The sequence below is a fragment of the Heloderma suspectum genome, chromosome 10 (assembly GCF_057233095.1).
Source record: "Heloderma suspectum isolate Gila_16-S chromosome 10, 16-S_ref, whole genome shotgun sequence".
NCBI classification, from domain to species: Eukaryota; Metazoa; Chordata; class Lepidosauria; order Squamata; family Helodermatidae; genus Heloderma; species Heloderma suspectum.
This window is the reverse complement of record NC_139467.1, coordinates 45,538,844-45,555,898: the sequence shown is the minus strand read 5'-3', so window position 1 is coordinate 45,555,898 and position 17,055 is coordinate 45,538,844.

Below are 17,055 nucleotides of genomic sequence, written 5' to 3'. Positions count from 1 at the left end.
CTGCATGTGTGAATCTGCCCCGAGAGACTTTGCATTAGGTGGCACCCCAACAGGGATGCTGCAAAGAGAGCCTTTATGTTCTTCCACAGCTGTTACATTCAGAGAGACTTTGAACTGCTGCTCACCAGGATCCTCTCTGAAATGCAAAACTGAAAATCCCTCTAAGTGCATACATTACATTGTATTTGAAATAATTTAATTTGCGAGAGGGTTGGACTGAAAAGACAACAATCCCCCTATGGCAGGATTACAGCTCACATCTCCACATTCCCCACTGAGCATTCTGCAGCAGTCAGGCTGAGGGCCTTCTACAGGTGAGCCTGGTGATGACCAGAGAAAGGATGGAAGAGCCCCCTTCCCCAGGGATTTTGAGGGCTTGGTCAGAAGAGGAAGAGAGCAGAGAGGTCACTGCGGAGCTCGGCCTCGCTGCCCTTTTAAGTATTTCCGTGGCACCTTGTCTCCAATTATCTGCATTTTGTCCAGGAAGGCAAATCACGCAGAGGCAAAGCAGCCCAGCATGGAGCTCCTGCCCTAATTTTCATAGGGATGTTGAAGAATTCCGCCACGGATCTCAGTGAGGCCAAATGCCAGTGCATTCCGTAGCAGAACAAAACCCCCTGCCCCACCACCCTATGAAAGGCGTGCGAAACGGAGCACTTACCTGGCGCCATTTGCACTGCTTTGCGAATGGCGGCCACGTCTGCGGCCGCAATTCGCTTTTTCTTTATTGTCGTGATAGGCTACATAACTACTTACGTAGCCTATCACGGCTAACGCAGGGACGCCATTTGTGTCCCTGCAGAGGCCGTGATAGGCTACGTAAATATTTATGTAGCCTATCACAGCAAAAAAAGGAACGCAAATGGCGGCAGCTACGGCGGCCGCCATTTGCGTTCCTGTTTTTTTTGCCATGATAGGCTACGTAAATATTTACGTAGCCTATCACGGCAAAGACGGGGGCGCAAATGGTGGCCACTACGCCATTTACGCCCCGTCTTTCACTGTGATAGGCTACATAAATATTTACGTAGCCTATCACAGCAAAAAAAAACAGGAACGCAAATGGCGGCCGCCGTAGCCGCCGCCATTTGCGTTCCCTTTTTTTTGCCGTGATAGGCTACATAAATATATACGTAGCCTATCACGGCAAAAGACAGAGACGCAAATGGCGGCAGCTACGGCAGCTGCCATTTGTGTCCCTGCGCAGCCCAGCAGCTGGATGTCTGGCTGTGGGTAGCCCCGGCCAGCAGCTCCGCGGAGTCACCACGGAGCGGAGCCAGCCGGGGAGAATTTCGGGGGGAGGGATGGAGCGCCTCCCCCCCACGGCGGATGTCCCACGGCGTTCTCTCAGCTTACAAATAAGTGTGAGATGCTTTACTCTATCCTGACCTTCTACAACCCCGCACCCTCCAGATATTTTGGACTTCAACTCCCATCAGCCCCAGCTAGCATGGCCAAAAGTCAGGAAAGCTGGGAGTTGTCATCCAAAACATCTGGAGGGCACCAGGTTGGGGGAGGCTGCTCTTATGCCCTGGCTGGGAAATCTTTTTGGCCTGAGGGCTTCATTCCAGGAGCTTCAAGCCAACTGTGCTGGAGCCAGAGCCAAACTCGGCCAGGGCTGACCCCATCTCTTGCACACTCTCCCCCCCCTCCATTTAAACACATCCACACACTCATAACACATCCACAGACATAAACACACAGATTTGCATTCTCACACATAGCACACATATTCATACACACGAAGAACATTTGAGAAATTTGTTTCGGGTTGGTTCTGACCAGAATTTTCCCCATTTGCACACACACCCCGGCCCGAATGCAGACCTGAACACCATCTGCAGTCAAGGTCTCCGTACATTTCCAAGCTTGCAGCGTGGTTTGTGGAACAAAACAAATGCGTACATCTGAAAACATGCGCATGATAGGGGTGGACGAAAGTCCCTTACCTGTCCTCGAATCTTGTTCGCGGTGGGGGGGAGGCGCTTCGCTGCTCCCCCCGTGAAATTCAGGCCGGGGGGGGGAGGCTTCCCGCCTCGCCCGGCCGAAATTCAGGACGGGGAGGAGGCGCCTCGCCTCGCCTGGCCGCAAACTCAAAAGTGTTCTTTTTTAAAAAAAAAATGCCCCCGTGATAGGCTACGTGACGATTAACGTAGCCTATCACGGCTAGATCTGCAAAGTCAGCCGTGACAGGCTACGTGACGATTTACGTAGCCTATCACGGCTGACTGCAAATCTAGCCGTGATAGGCTACGTTAATTGTCACGTAGCCTATCACGGGGGCGTTTTTGTTTTTTTTTCTTTGATTGGAATGGCGGCGGCGGCAGCCGGTCAAAAGACCGGCTGCCGCTCCCACCCCGCACGAACACCCACCGAACCGCCGGCCGGACCCGCCGCCGGGAGGGACATTCGGCAAAGTTAAGTCCCGTCCCGGGGGGCGCGCGGGGGGTGCGGAGAATTTCTCCCCGAAACTTGTTCGGGGGGCCGAACACGTTGGTGCTCGGTCCCCCAAAGTTTCGGGGAGAAATTCTCCGCCATCCCTAGCACATGAAAGGATGAGTACTTTTGGAAAATGTGGACAAACGTGCTTTATTTACCCGAGGAGAAGAATGCACACATTTCCAAAATGCGCACAATTGATGCATACATTTGGGGAAATTTGCATAAAATGAATTTTAGTGCGAAAACGGGGAAGTTAACAATCTCGTATGGACATGAGTCAGAATGAACTTTGAGGTGGAATTTGGAGACAAGCTCGAGGTTAGCTGAGTTGCACATCCTGAATTATTTATTTATCTATCTATCTATCTATCTATCCATTTATATCCCGCCTTTTTTCCTCCTTAAGGAAACCAAGGCAGCATACATAATTATCCTCCTCTCCATTTTATCCTCACAACAACAACCCTGTGGGGTAGGCTGGGCTGAGAGTCTGTGACTGGCCCAAAGTCACCCAGTGAGCTTCCATGGCCGAGTGGGGACTAGAACCCAGATCTCCCGACTCCCAGCCCAGCACTCTCGCCACTACACCACGACCACGCTGGATCTCCGAATGCACTGCTCTGACTTGTTTTCCCGCCTCCCAGCTGAGCAGAGCAGAGCAGAGCAGAGCAAGCTGCTCCAGCTGGTCCAGGGACTACAGAAGCAGGCAAGCTCCCAGAGAGCGAGCGAACAGAGCGAGCGAACAGGGGGAGCAAACAGGAGTTGGCCAGGGGAGTTCGGCAGGGGAGGTCAAGGGGGAGGCCCCTAACATTTTTTTTTTTTTAACTAACTTTTTCCCATTTATTTGTCTTGTAACACACACTTCCACACCAGTGGGACTCTGCTTTTAACCTCTACTGAGTAGAGGAGCAGGCACAGGCTAGTCTAGAACAATCACAAAGCTAGACACAAAAAGGGAAACGGGGCTATGGAAGGACAAGACTCTCCAGTGGTGGTGACCTGCAAGGTGTGTGCCATGTTTGTTTTCTTGCCTGAGAACAACATGGCCTACACCTGCAACAAGTGCAAGTTGATCACGCTGCTGGAGGAAAAAGTAAGTGGACTGGAGCGGCGACTGTCAACCCTCCGGGGAATAAGAGAACACGAAGAGTTCTTGGACAGAATGGGGGAACTACAGCAGCAAAGGGAAGACCAGAAGCTTGAAGAGCAACAGCAAGATGAGGCAGAAGTGGGAAATGCTGAGGAGAAGAAAAATGGAGTAGAGGATACTCCTTGGAAAACGGTGACAGTTAGGAGAAGAAGAACTAGACGCCACTCTGCACCAGTGGAAACGGTGGAGCTGTGGAACCGATTCCAGGTACTTGCAGATGAGACTGGAGGACAGCCTGCAGAGGAAGAATCACAGGGGAACCTGCATGAGAGTGAGCAAGAGGCTGAAGGTCAGTCAAACAGAGGCGATGAAACCCAGGCCTACAAGAAGAAGAAGAGAAGAGTGGTAGTAGTGGGAGACTCCTTGCTGCGTGGGATCGAGACCCAAGTATGTCGCGAAGACCCGTGTACTCGCCAGGTATGTTGTCTCCCGGGAGGACAGATTAGAGACGTGACTGAAAGGTTACCTGCACTCATAAAGCCCACTGACAGGTATCCCTTTCTTCTCATCCATGTGGGAACAAATGATAGCGCCAAGCGGAGCTACGAAGAGATCACGTCAGACTTTGAAGCTTTGGGAAGGAAACTCAAGAACTTTGGGGCCCAGATAGTTTTCTCATCCATCCTTCCAGTAGTTAGAAGAGGGATAGAAAGGGAACGAAAAATACTCCGGGTGAATGACTGGCTACAAAGGTGGTGCCGACGAGAGAGATTTGGATTCTGGGACCACGGGCTATACTTCCTAGAAGATGGGCTGTTGGCTAGGGATGGGTTGCACCTCACAAAGGCTGGGAAGAATGTGTTTGGCCACAGCATGAAGAACTTCATCAGGAGGGCTTTAAACTGAATCCTACGGGGAAGGGAGATGTAATGTTGGGGGTAACAATGGACGTAGGCGCATGCACTGCAATGGAGAGAACAGCGCTGATAGCGCCCAATAATAGTCTTCAGACACATGTAGGAAGAAAGCCAGACTATGAAGCACATGGTCTTCGATGTCTATATACTAATGCCCAGAGTATGGGAAACAAACAGAACGAACTTGAACTCTTAATACAAGAGGGAAATTATGACTTGATAGGTATAACTGAGACTTGGTGGGATGACTCTCATGACTGGAATACAGCAGTTGAAGGATATAACTTGTTCAAAAAGAACAGGAGGAACAGAAAGGGAGGCGGGGTTGCACTGTATGTGAAAAATACATATCTCTGCACAGAAATACAGGAGGAGGAGCTTGGTAGCCCCATCGAGAGCATCTGGGTTGAAATAAATGGAGCAAAGAATAAAAGGAACCTGGTGGTCGGAGTCTACTACCGGCCACCCAATCAAGGAGAAGCCAAGGATGAAACTTTTGAAAAGCAAATAGCCAATGTTTTAAGGAAGCATGATGTAGTAGTAATGGGGGACTTCAATTTCCCCGATATTTGTTGGGAGACAAATTCTGCAAAACATGGGCCCTCCAGGAAATTCCTGACTTGTGTGGCGGATCACTTCCTCCTACAGAAAGTAGAGGAAGGAACTAGAGGATCGGCTATCCTTGACTTGATCCTAACCAACAGAGATGACTTAGTGGATAAAGTAGCAGTTACAGGAACTCTGGGGGAAAGCGACCATGTTGTACTTGAGTTCTTGGTTCTAAGGGAAGCAAAAGCCGAGTGTACTCAAACGCGTACCCTGGATTTTAGGAAAGCTGATTTTAATAAACTCAGAACAATGATAAGTAAGGTCCCATGGCAAACAATGCTAGCGAGAAAAGGAGTCCAAGATGGGTGGGAACTTTTAAAAAAGGAAATTCTCAAGGCACAATCACAAACAATTCCAACAAGAAGAAAAGGTGGAAGACAACAGAAGAAGCCAATGTGGCTTCACAAAAAGCTTAGGGATGACCTGAAAACAAAAAAGGACACATATAGGAAGTGGAAAGAAGGCCAAGTAACAAAGGAAGAGTACAGGCAGGTAGCACAGAATTGCAGGGATGGCGTCAGGAAGGCTAAAGCGGAGAACGAGGTGAGGTTAGCGAGGGATGCTAAAAACAACAAAAAGGCTTTCTTCAGCTACGTGCATAGTAAAAGGCAGAGGAAAGAAATGGTTGTTCAGCTATTAAATAAGGATGGCAAAATGATAACAGATGACAAAGAAAAGGCAGAGGTGCTCAATTCCTACTTTGGCTCAGTCTTCTCCCAAAAGAGGGTCTATGACCCCCCTGGCAAAGGCGAAGTACAGGCTGAAGGGGCAGGATTGCAGCTTGAGATTGACAGGCATATGGTCAAGGAACACCTCATTACTTTGAATGAGTTCAAATCTCCAGGGCCAGATGAACTGCATCCTAGAGTAATAAAGGAACTGGCAGAAGAACTCTCAGAACCGCTGTCTATTCTCTTTGAGAAATCATGGAGGACCGGCGAAGTGCCAGATGACTGGAGGAGGGCTAACGTTGTCCCTATCTTCAAAAAGGGTAAAAAGGAGGAACCTGGGAACTACAGACCAGTCAGTCTGACATCAATCCCTGGGAAAATTCTGGAGCAGATCATAAAGCAATCCATCTGGAAGCACCTTGACATCAATGCCGTGATTACTCGAAGCCAACATGGATTTGTCAAAAACAAGTCCTGCCAGACAAATCTGATCTCATTTTTTGATCAAGTCACCTCCCTTGTAGACCGTGGGAATGCTGTAGACATCATATACCTCGACTTCAGCAAAGCTTTCGACAAAGTGCCCCATGATATCCTGATGAGCAAACTTGCTCGAAGTGGGCTAGATGAAACAACGATCCGGTGGATCCACAGTTGGCTACAGAATCGGACTCAAAGAGTGCTTATCAATGGGACCTTCTCAAGCTGGGGAGAGGTAACGAGTGGGGTACCGCAGGGCTCAGTCCTGGGCCCAGTGCTCTTCAACATTTTTATTAATGACTTGGAGGAGGAGGTGCAGGGAATGCTGATCAAATTTGCAGATGACACAAAATTGGGAGGGATAGCTAATACTTTGGAAGACAGAAACAAAATTCAAAGTGATCTGGATAGACTGGAGTGCTGGGCAGAAAACAACAGAATGGCATTTAATAGGGACAAATGCCAAGTTCTGCACCTAGGAAAAAGAAACCAAATGCACAGTTACAAGATGGGGGATACGTGGCTCAACCACACTACGAGCGAGAAGGATCTTGGAATTGTCGTCGATCACAAGCTGAATATGAGCCAACAGTGTGATGTGGCTGCAAAAAAGGCAAATGCTATTTTGGGCTGCATTAATAGAAGCATCGCTTCCAAATCCCGGGAAGTACTAGTTCCCCTCTACTCAGCACTGGTTAGGCCTCATCTGGAGTACTGTGTCCAGTTCTGGGCACCACACTTTAAGAAGGATGCAGACAAGCTGGAGAGGGTTCAAAGGAGGGCAACAAAGATGATCAGGGGACTGGAAACAAAGCCCTATGAAGAGAGACTGAAAGAACTGGGCATGTTTAGCCTTGAGAAGAGAAGACTGAGGGGAGATATGATAGCACTCTTCAAGTACTTGAAAGGTTGTCACAGAGAAGAAGGCCAGGATCTCTTCTTGATCATCCCAGAGTGCAGGACACGGAATAATGGGCTCAAGTGACAGGAAGCCAGATTCCGGCTGAACATCAGGAAAAACTTCCTGAGTGTCAGAGCAATACGGCAATGGAACCAATTACCTGGGGAGGTGGTGGGCTCTCCCACGCTGGAGGCCTTTAAGACGAGGCTGGACAGCCATTTGTCAGGGATGCTCTGACCTGGATTCCTGCATTGAGCAGGGGGTTGGACTCGATGGCCTTGTAGGCCCCTTCCAACCCTACTATTCTATGATTCTATGATTCTATGACTTGGATTTCTGCACTGACCAGGGGGTTGGACTCCATGGTCTTATAGGCCCCTTCCAACCTCACTATTCTGTGATTGTATGATCACACAGACAGATAGCCATCCCCACACAAAGATGCCCACTACGCAGCAGTTAGCCTGGGAAAAGTTTCCCCTTGGCTCCAGCGCGTGTTTTTCTTCAAGCTTCATTGTCAAGCACTGGGGTGATTTTCTTGGGAGGGTGGGGAGGGGGAGATTAATGTTGCAAATTGCCCCGGTCCAAAACAGACCTCCCAGCAAATTACTTGTTGCTTTCAGGGCCCAAGAAGAAAGCAACTGCAGAGCTGCGGTTCATGCTGTTGTCGTTGTCCTCACCCTTCACATTCAAAGGACTTGGAACAACCACCAAACCAACCCAGAAATGCCTCGCTTGGCTTCCAGGCAGGCAGCAGGCGGCAGCACCCGAGAGCCCCGAGGGGGGACATCCTGGGCATGTCCTCGAGGGGCTTTTCAGACAGCTCTGGAGATGAGCCTGGGGCCAGTGATGCTGTTGTGGCCTTTGTGGAGGCCACCCACCCCACAGGAATTAAGCAGCTCCCAGGCAGGGAGGCCTCCCAGCTCCACCAGTTTGGGTAGGGACTGCCCCCCACCCCTGCATGGCTTAATTGCTGCCATTGCCAGGGAATTCTGCTAGAACCCTCGACTTCTCCTTCACCTTCGATTTACTATCTTCCTGAAACAGGAGAAAACGTGTGCCAAAGAACACAGTGACCCACACCTTCCATCAGCCCATGGCATCCAACTGTGATTTAGGGGAAATGTGCGGAACAGATTACAGCAACTTTTTAAAGAGGCCAGTAAAGAAGGAATGGAGGCCATAAAGGGCTAAATCCCTTTTAAGCAAATGAGAGCTACTCATTGTCAAATGTGCTGTCCTATATTTTCCACGTTATTAACTTTGCTGTAAAGCTGCTTTAGCAACAGTACTGGGACAGCATCCAGCAGCTCAGATTCTGCCTGATTCTTCCTTCAGTGTTGCTTTTCCTCCTGAGGCTCAGTGAGTTGGAAGGGGGAAGAAAAGCCACTCAGACCTGACCAGCCCCCGAGCCTGCAGGGCGGGGGGCAGAGGGCAGAGGCAGGACCACCCAGTATTCAACCTTCCTCCTCCCCAAGAGATCCAGCTATCCATCTTGGGCCAAAATTCATTGAGAGTGAAATTATGCTATGTGGGCTCTGGCTCCAGGTTTGGAGGGCAGTGATTCCTGTATTTTATGTTCCCCCCTAATAGCAAGCAAATCCATTACTTCCTGCTGCCCCCTCTGCCATTACAGCCATTTCACATTGCCACAACACAAGTAAAATGAAGTCCGACGCTGCTGATACTGGAAATGCAGTGGCAAGGTTGTGCTGGCTGTGCTCAGGTGTGGAGGAAATGGTGTTAGGACACACCCCCCCAAGATGCAAGAGACCCCATGAAAGTAGCACCGTCTCCTAAGAAAGAGCAATGCTGCTATGGAACTTCCACCCCTTTGGAACGAACATAGCAGTACTGTTGTGGGATGTCTTTAAAAAACTGGATCTTCCTGTTAAGGAAAAAGGTGGACAAGCACCAGAAAAATGTGGGCTGTTTACACATTGCTGATGTAATTGTGTGGAGCCCGCATGAAAACACGGGCAGAAAACCATGGCAGCTGCTCAGTAAAACCACCCAAAGTTTCTAGCATGCAAGAGCCATACTGAACCCGTGATGTTCAGCCAGGGGTTTTCCAGAGCAGCCTCAAGCACCATATTTGAGGATAATGATTTCTAGCAATACCATTCTGAGAATTGTTGCTCAACAATTTGGACCCCAAAGAAGTCATCAATCCTCCTGCTTCCTGTCCGTGGGGTTCTTTTGAGTGTTCACAGTGCTTCACAGACCCCATTCTCTCCGTGATCGTTACCTGAGCAACCTGAGTATTGGTAACCTGAGTACTATGCCCATATTGCAAGTGGGCAGGGGGGACTTGCCTAAAGGGGTTCATGGATGAGGTGAGATTTAAAGCAGGAATTTCCACCTTTCCAGCCTCAGCCACAATTGGTTACAACAGCTCCCCCAGTTCTATATCCAGGAATCACTGGGCATTAGAAACTAGCAACCCACATTTGATATGGAAAATAATGTTACTTTACAAGTAGCTGACGAAAGAAGGGAAGCGAAAAGCAAGGGAGAGAGGGGAAGATATATCCAACTGAATGCAGAGTTCCAGAGAATAGCAAGGAGAGACAAGAAGGCCTTCTTAAATGAACAATGCAAAGAAATCGAGGAAAACAACAGAATGGGAAAGACTAGAGATCTCTTCAAGAAAATCGGAGATCTCAAGGGAACGTTTTGTGCAAAGATGGGCACGATAAAGGACAAAGAAGGCAGGGACCTAACAGAAGCAGATGAGATTAAGAAGAGGTGGAAAGAATACACAGAAGAACTATACAGGAAAGATCTGAATGTCCCTGTTAGCCATGATAGTTAGGGATGTACGAAAGTCACTTACCTTTTCGCAGCTTGGCTTCGCAGTGGGGGGGAGGTGCTTCTCTTTTCCCCCCGAAGTTCAGGCGAAGGGGGGGAGGCTTCCCGCCTCGCCCGGCTGAAATTCAGGCCAGGGAGAAGCGCCCCGTCTCCCCGGCTGCGAAACAAAAAGTAAAAAAAAAAAAGACCCCGTGATAGGCTACATGATGATTTACGTAGCCTATCACGGCTAGATTTCCAAAGTCAGCCGTGATAGGCTACGTAAATCGTCACATAGCCTATCACAGGTGACTTTGAAAAAAAAAAAACGCGTACGCAAATGGCAGCGGCCCATGGGCGCCGCCATTTGCGTTCCTTATTTTGGCACGTCTAGTCTACATAAAGATTTACGTAGACTGCGGCGAAAATAAGGGCAATGCAAATAGCGTGCCCTTATTTTCGCCGCAGTCTACGTAAATCTTTCCGTAGACTAGACGTGCCAAAATAAGGAACGCAAATGGCGACGCCCATGGGCCGCTGCCATTTGTGTACGCGCTTTTTTTTTCCCCCCCCAAAGTCACCCGTGATAGGCTACGTGATGATTTACGTAGCCTATCACGGCTGACTTTGGAAATCTAGCTGTGATAGGCTACGTAAATCGTTACGTCGCCTATGCACGGGTGTGTTGTTTTTCTTTACTTTATTTTATTTTTTTTGCAATGGTGGCGGCGGCAGCCGGTCGGGAGACCGGCCGCAGCCCCCGCCCGCGACGAAACGCCGCAGAACCGCTGCCGGACCCGCCGCCGGGAGGGACTTTCGCCGAAGGTAAGTCCCGTCCTGGGGGGGGCGGGGGGGGGGCAGATAATTTCACCGCCGATTTCGGGGGGGCCGAATGCGTTGGCGCTTGGCCCCCCAAAGATTCGGGGAGAAATTCTCCGCCATCCCTAAGATAGTGTGGTCACTGAACTTGAGCCGGGCATCCTAGAGAGTGAAGTCAAGTGGGCCTTAGGAAGCATCAGTAACAACAAAGCTAGCGGAGATGACAGTATTCCAGCTGAGCTATTTAAAATCCTAAAAGATGATGCTGTTAAAGTGCTGCGTTCAATATGCCAACAAATTTGGAACACTCAGCAATGGCTGCAAGACTGGAAAAGGTCAGTTTACATTCCAATTCCAAAGAAGGGCAACGCCAAAGAGTGTTCAAACTACCGCACAATTGCGCTCATTTCACATGCCAGCAAGGTGATGCTCAAAATCCTACAAGCTAGGCTTCAGCAGTATGTGAACCGAGAACTACCGGAAGTACAAGCTGGGTTTCGAAGAGGCAGAGGAACTAGAGATCAAATCGCCAACTTTCGCTGGATCATGGAGAAAGCAAGAGAATTCCAGAAAAATGTCTATTTCTGCTTCGTTGACTACGTTAAAGCCTTTGATTGTGTGGATCACAATAAACTGTGGCAAATTCTTAAAGTGATGGGAGTACCAGACCACCTTACCTGTCTCCTGAGAAACCTGGACGAGGGTCAAGAAGCAACAGTAAGAACCGGACATGGAACAACCGATTGGTTCAAAATTGGGAAAGGAGTATGACAAGGCTGCATATTGTCGCCCTGCTTATTTAACTTATATGCAGAGTACATCATGAGAAACGCCGGGCTGGATGAATCACAGGTCGGAATTAAAATTGTCAGGGGAATTATCAACAACCTCCGATATGCAGACGATACCACCCTAATGGCAGAAAGCGAAGAGGATCTAAAGAGCCTCTTGTTGAGGGTGAAAGAGGAGAGGGCAAAAGCTGGTTTGAAACTCAACATTAAAAAAACGAAGATCATGGCATCTGGCCCCATCACTTCCTGGCATATAGAAGGGGAAGAAATGGAAGCAGTGACAGATTTTACTTTCTTGGGCTCCAAGATCACCACAGATGGTGACTGTAGCCATGAAATTAAAAGACGCTTGCTCCTTGGGAGGAAAGCTATGGCCAACCTAGACAGCATAGTAAGAAGCAGAGACATCACCTTGCCGACAAAGGTCCGTCTAATCAAAGCTATGGTTTTCCCAGTAGCAACGTATGGCTGTGAGAGCTGGACTATAAGGAAGGCTGAGCACCGAAGAATTGATGCTTTCGAACTGTGGTGCTGGGGAAGACTCTTACGAGTCCCCTGGACTGCAAGGAGGTCAAATCAGTCAGTCCTAAAGGAAATCAACCCTGAGTGCTTATTGGAAGGACAGATACTGAAGCTGAAGCTCAAATATTTTGGCCACCTAATGCGAAGAGAAAACTCTCTGGAAAAGACCCTGATGCTGGGAAAGATTGAAGGCAAAAGGAGAAGGGGACGGCAGAGGATGAGATGGCTAGATAGCATCACGGATGCAATGAATATGAACTTGAGCATGCTCCGGGAGAGAGCGCAGGACAGGAAGGCCTGGCGTGCTATGGTCCATGGGGTCACGAAGAGTCGGACACGACTGAACGACTGAACAATATTTTTCTGCTTCTGCTACATCTTTTCTTTCTAACATCCTAGCAGTTCAGATGGGTCAGGTCCCAAGGAACCCCCACAAGCACCAGCCCAGGGAATGCTCTCTAATCTGTTCATCTATTGTTAAAAGCACCTATTTGCAAAATGCTCAAATAACAGTGTCCATGATTTACACGACCTAAAAGTTCCTGAGGCAGGGAATGCTGTGGATTCAAGTGCCATATTTGGCAAAGGACCATGCTAACTGGCTGCTGCGGAAGAACTTCTTGACATGAGGCTGTTAATCCACTGCATCTACTTTGAGTTTCGCTCTCATCGGAGAATCAAGATCAGAGCACAACATGAAGAGCATTTCCTTTCCTGCTTTCCCACTGCAATACCTGTAGGTGGCACTGTAGTATAGCAGAATAGTTCAATTACACAAGTGGAAATCGTATTTTCTTCCACTTTCTTTAATAATACTGCATTTACCCCGCTCTTAAAAAACTCACTGAAAGTGCTGTTTAAAAACAGAAGCAAAACTGGAGGGTCATGACATCATCTAAAGAGCCTATAAACAACTGTGAGTAGGGAATGATGAGCATACAATAAATGCTTTGTGTAGAAAAGCTCACAATGGACATTGGGGAAGCATATTTCTTCCCAGTTAAGGAATGCTCACAGAACTGCAGTTCGCTGGTGGTAGCAAAGCACTTTCTTCAAGCTAATTAATTATTGCCATTTCTTTGGAAAGGGCTCTATTTTGCATTAGGTCTCCCCACCACCACCGCCCCTGTCCACCCAGTGTTTCTTAAGACTGAAACTATGCAACTCAGTTTATTATGCACTAGCTGAAGTGTCTCTAATAATTATTTCCTTGTTTATTCAGTTCTTATCCCACTATTCCTCCAAAGAGCTCAGGGTGGCATGCACAGTTCTCCCCCCCCCCCACTTTATCCTCACAAGGGCACTGCAAGGAAGCTTAGGCTGAGAGAGAGTAACTGGCCCACCCAGTGAGTTTCATGGAGAAGTGGGAACTTGAGCCTGGGTCTCCCTGGCCTTAGTCTAACCACTCCAACGCACTGGTTCTAAATAGTAATAATTAATATATAATTACATTTATAACCACCCTTAATGGTCACAACAACTCTGTGAGGTAGGTCCAAAGCAAGGTCACCCAGCAAATTTTGTGGCTGAGTGGGGAGCTGGGCTTCCCTGGTCTGACACTCTAACCCCTCCACCACCCTGGCTCTAAATATTAATAAATTACATTTTAACCTCACTTTACCCTCACAACCACCTACAAGGTAGATTAGGTGGAATAACAGTTAATGGCCTAACATCACCTGGTGAGCTTCATGGTTGTGCAATGATGATGGGTGGAGGGTGGGAAAAGCAGACTGAAATGGTTCCCGGTTGAAATGGATCCAGATCACCGAGTCTGCACAGCCCCGCCTCTTCCCCTGCACAGCCCCGCCTCCCAGTTTCTCAGCCACACTAGACTGTGATGAAACTCAAGAAGTGGCTGTTCTGTACAGAGAAGACCCTGGCAAAGGCAGTCCTGGATTCTCCTGTCCAGAGTAGACACATGGGGGATGCATCTCCCTAAAAACATCTGTCGCCCTATTGTAGGCACAACTTTTGTAGGCCGTTTCAGCTGGTTTTGCATGGGGAGGACAACATTGATGGAAGCAGAAGTCACTCCCACTGCCTGGAGCATCTTTCACAGCTGGTGGCTAGTTTAGGGGCTAGTTTTCCCCACCCCACCCCTTTTGGCCCTCCTGCACTCCCAAATGTTGACCCAAAAGTTCTCACATGGGAATGTTCAACTCTGCACTAACTGCAAGCCTCTTTGCCACAAGCTGGGCATCCCCAGGCACAGAAGTAGCCACTTCTTGGCTATCTTGAGGGTTGGGTAGAGGCTGCGTTGCACTTGAGAGCAAGAAAGAGAGAGAAAGAAATATGCACAAGTCCCATTTTAAGGGCTTCATTCGAGGGCCATTTTCCACTTGGCCATCTTTAACTTGCTCACAAACCAGAGGGAGTTTTCCATGCTCCTCATCAAAATGAAGGAACAGCAATGAACAGAAGCGTCACTGGCTGGCCCCTTGGACTGGCTTTGAGACCCGCTGGCTGAGCACTTAATTAGCTCCCCATAAATAAACATCATTTACAAGACCCAAACATTTAAAACACCCTGTTAAGCATCTGAAACATAAATGATTTAATTACAGACCAGCTCTGGTTTATATCAGCACCAAGATGAAATGCAATAGAGCAGCTGCCTATGAATATTTTACAATGGAATTGCTCTTCGTTTTCTGCGTCTACAGAGGGTTGCATTGCCGGTTGGGAAGACAGCAATCTGTCGGTGGAAAGAGCTGCTCTCATTTCTGCAGCACTTAGATAGCCTTCTTTGGGGGAAGCTTGCAGTGTGATGGCATGAGATGCAAGCCCCCACCCCGCACACGTGCGTGTGCACTCCCCACCCAGTCTGAATCTTGAGCTGTGAAGGTTCTTCTGTACACTGACCATTATTTGGGGGGCCCTTGGGCACCAGGATTGTTTCCACACCTGAGCCCTTTAGCATTGCTGAGGCATTGTTTTTCCACAATTAGCTGTAAGTGAAATTAAAATGGAGGTTCCACACGATCACTTAATATGGGACTGTATTATCTTCATGGCCAAGATACTTCTGTAATGTTTACTCACAATTAAGTCTCATTTAGCAAAGGCCTTTTCCAGTGTTTCTTCTGATAATTATTGTTGTGGTTCCTACTATCTTTATACCTATTGCAGTATTAAAAATAAATATAACAAGATAAATGAATGGGAGGAAACCAATAATTAAAGCCTCCTCACCCCACTGCAAGAACAAAAATGGACCCTGAGGCAATTATGGCTGCAACCCTATTCACACTTACCTGGGAATAAGCCCCACTGAATTTAATGGGACTTACTTCGAAGTATACATAGACAGGACTGTGCTTTAAGAGAGCTCATTCAAGGGGCATCCCCCCCATCCCCAGGCCACAATCAAGTGGAAGCAATGGGGGGGCGATAAAGGCACAGGAGCCCCCAAAAGCCTTAATGGCAGTTTTTTGGTCCACTCTGGAAAGCAGGCGCTGCAGCCTATTCAGGTCTAAAAAAAAAGACGTGAGGACAATACCGAAAACACTGGACTGCAACGATGTGGCAGCGATGCCCAATTCCCCATGAGGCAGGATGGATGTGTACAACGGCCTGTGGGTAAGCACATTAACCATTCAGGGCACATTATCCCTAACTTATAAATACAACAACAGCAACAGCAAACTGAGTTTAACTCTTGATAGTGTAGTCACATCCAAGAATGAAATAACTTTGGAATTTGCTTTCACAGAATCAGGGAAATAAGCCATAAATATAAATAAGGTTTCCGACTTCTCTCTATAAGCAGCAGCAGAGCAGAGCCAGAGGGGCTCACAGGGATGCAGGGACACTGATGTCCTCTGCCACCCCCGCCCCCACCCCAGAATTCACTGTTCCCTCTGTACCCAGCTGCTATTCTCACAGTAGCTGGGAGGAAATGAAACAATATATTGTTCCCTGGTGTAAATGCAAAGTCTTTGTGGGTGGCTTGGTCTTGAAGAGGCAATTAAGATCCATTAAGTTATAAAAAGACCTGCTTCTGGTGGAGATGGAAACTACTAGGGCTGGTTTGTTGGTATGGTTGTATTGTTATATTGTGGTTTTAATGTTCTATATATTTTAAATTGTTTTATTGTGTGTTGTTTGGTTTTAATTTTTGTGAACCGCCCAGAGAGCTTCGGCTATTGGGCGGTATAGAAATGAAATGAATAAATAAATAAATAAATAATATGGGTCAGCATAGCTGCCTTAATTTTTGGACTTAAAGTGTGTGGGGGGGTAGCTACGGGGCCTGTCAAAGACCATCCAGCTGTGAGCCCTGCAGGACCTGGATGCTGTTTCTCTGCCTGGCTTTTTCCACCTGGCCTGGGAGGGCAGGGCCCCAGCCTGACTCCAGCTGTAAAGGCTCTCCTGCTGCTGGAGGGGCCAGAGACCATCCATCTGTGAGCCCTGCAGGACCTGGACCCTGTTCCTCTGCCTGGCTTTCTGGTGGCCTGAGTATGTGCCCGGGAGGGAAGATGTTGGGCCAATGGGGGGGACCAATCAGTGTAGTGATGGGTAGAGGGAGATATGGCATTGTGAGGAGGACTTGCCAGGTAAGGAGAACACGGCCCAGACAGTTAATGGCCATGCCATGTTCCGGCCCTCCCTGCACCCGCAGGTTTGGTGGTTCCCCCCGTCAGCCTGCCTTCTGGTCTCTGGATGCTGCTTTTAAATGCTAGATTGGTTCAGAATAAGGCCCCCCTTCTCCATGACTTAATAGTGGATGAGGCAGCTGATCTGGCATGTATAACTGAGACCTGGGTGGGTGAGCAGGGAGGAGTCAGTCCCTCCCAGCTCTGCCCACCGGGGTACTTGGTCCAGCATCAGGGAAGGCTTGAGGACCGGGGGGGGGGGGTGCTGTGGTCTATAGGAATTCCATCTCCCTCTGCAGGCTCCCTGTCCATGTGACTACTGGTCTGGAGTGTTTGCACCTTGCGTTGGGTCAGTGGGACAGATTAGGGATGCTGTTGGTATACCGGCCACCTCGTTGCTCAACAGACTCCCTAGGTGAGCTGAT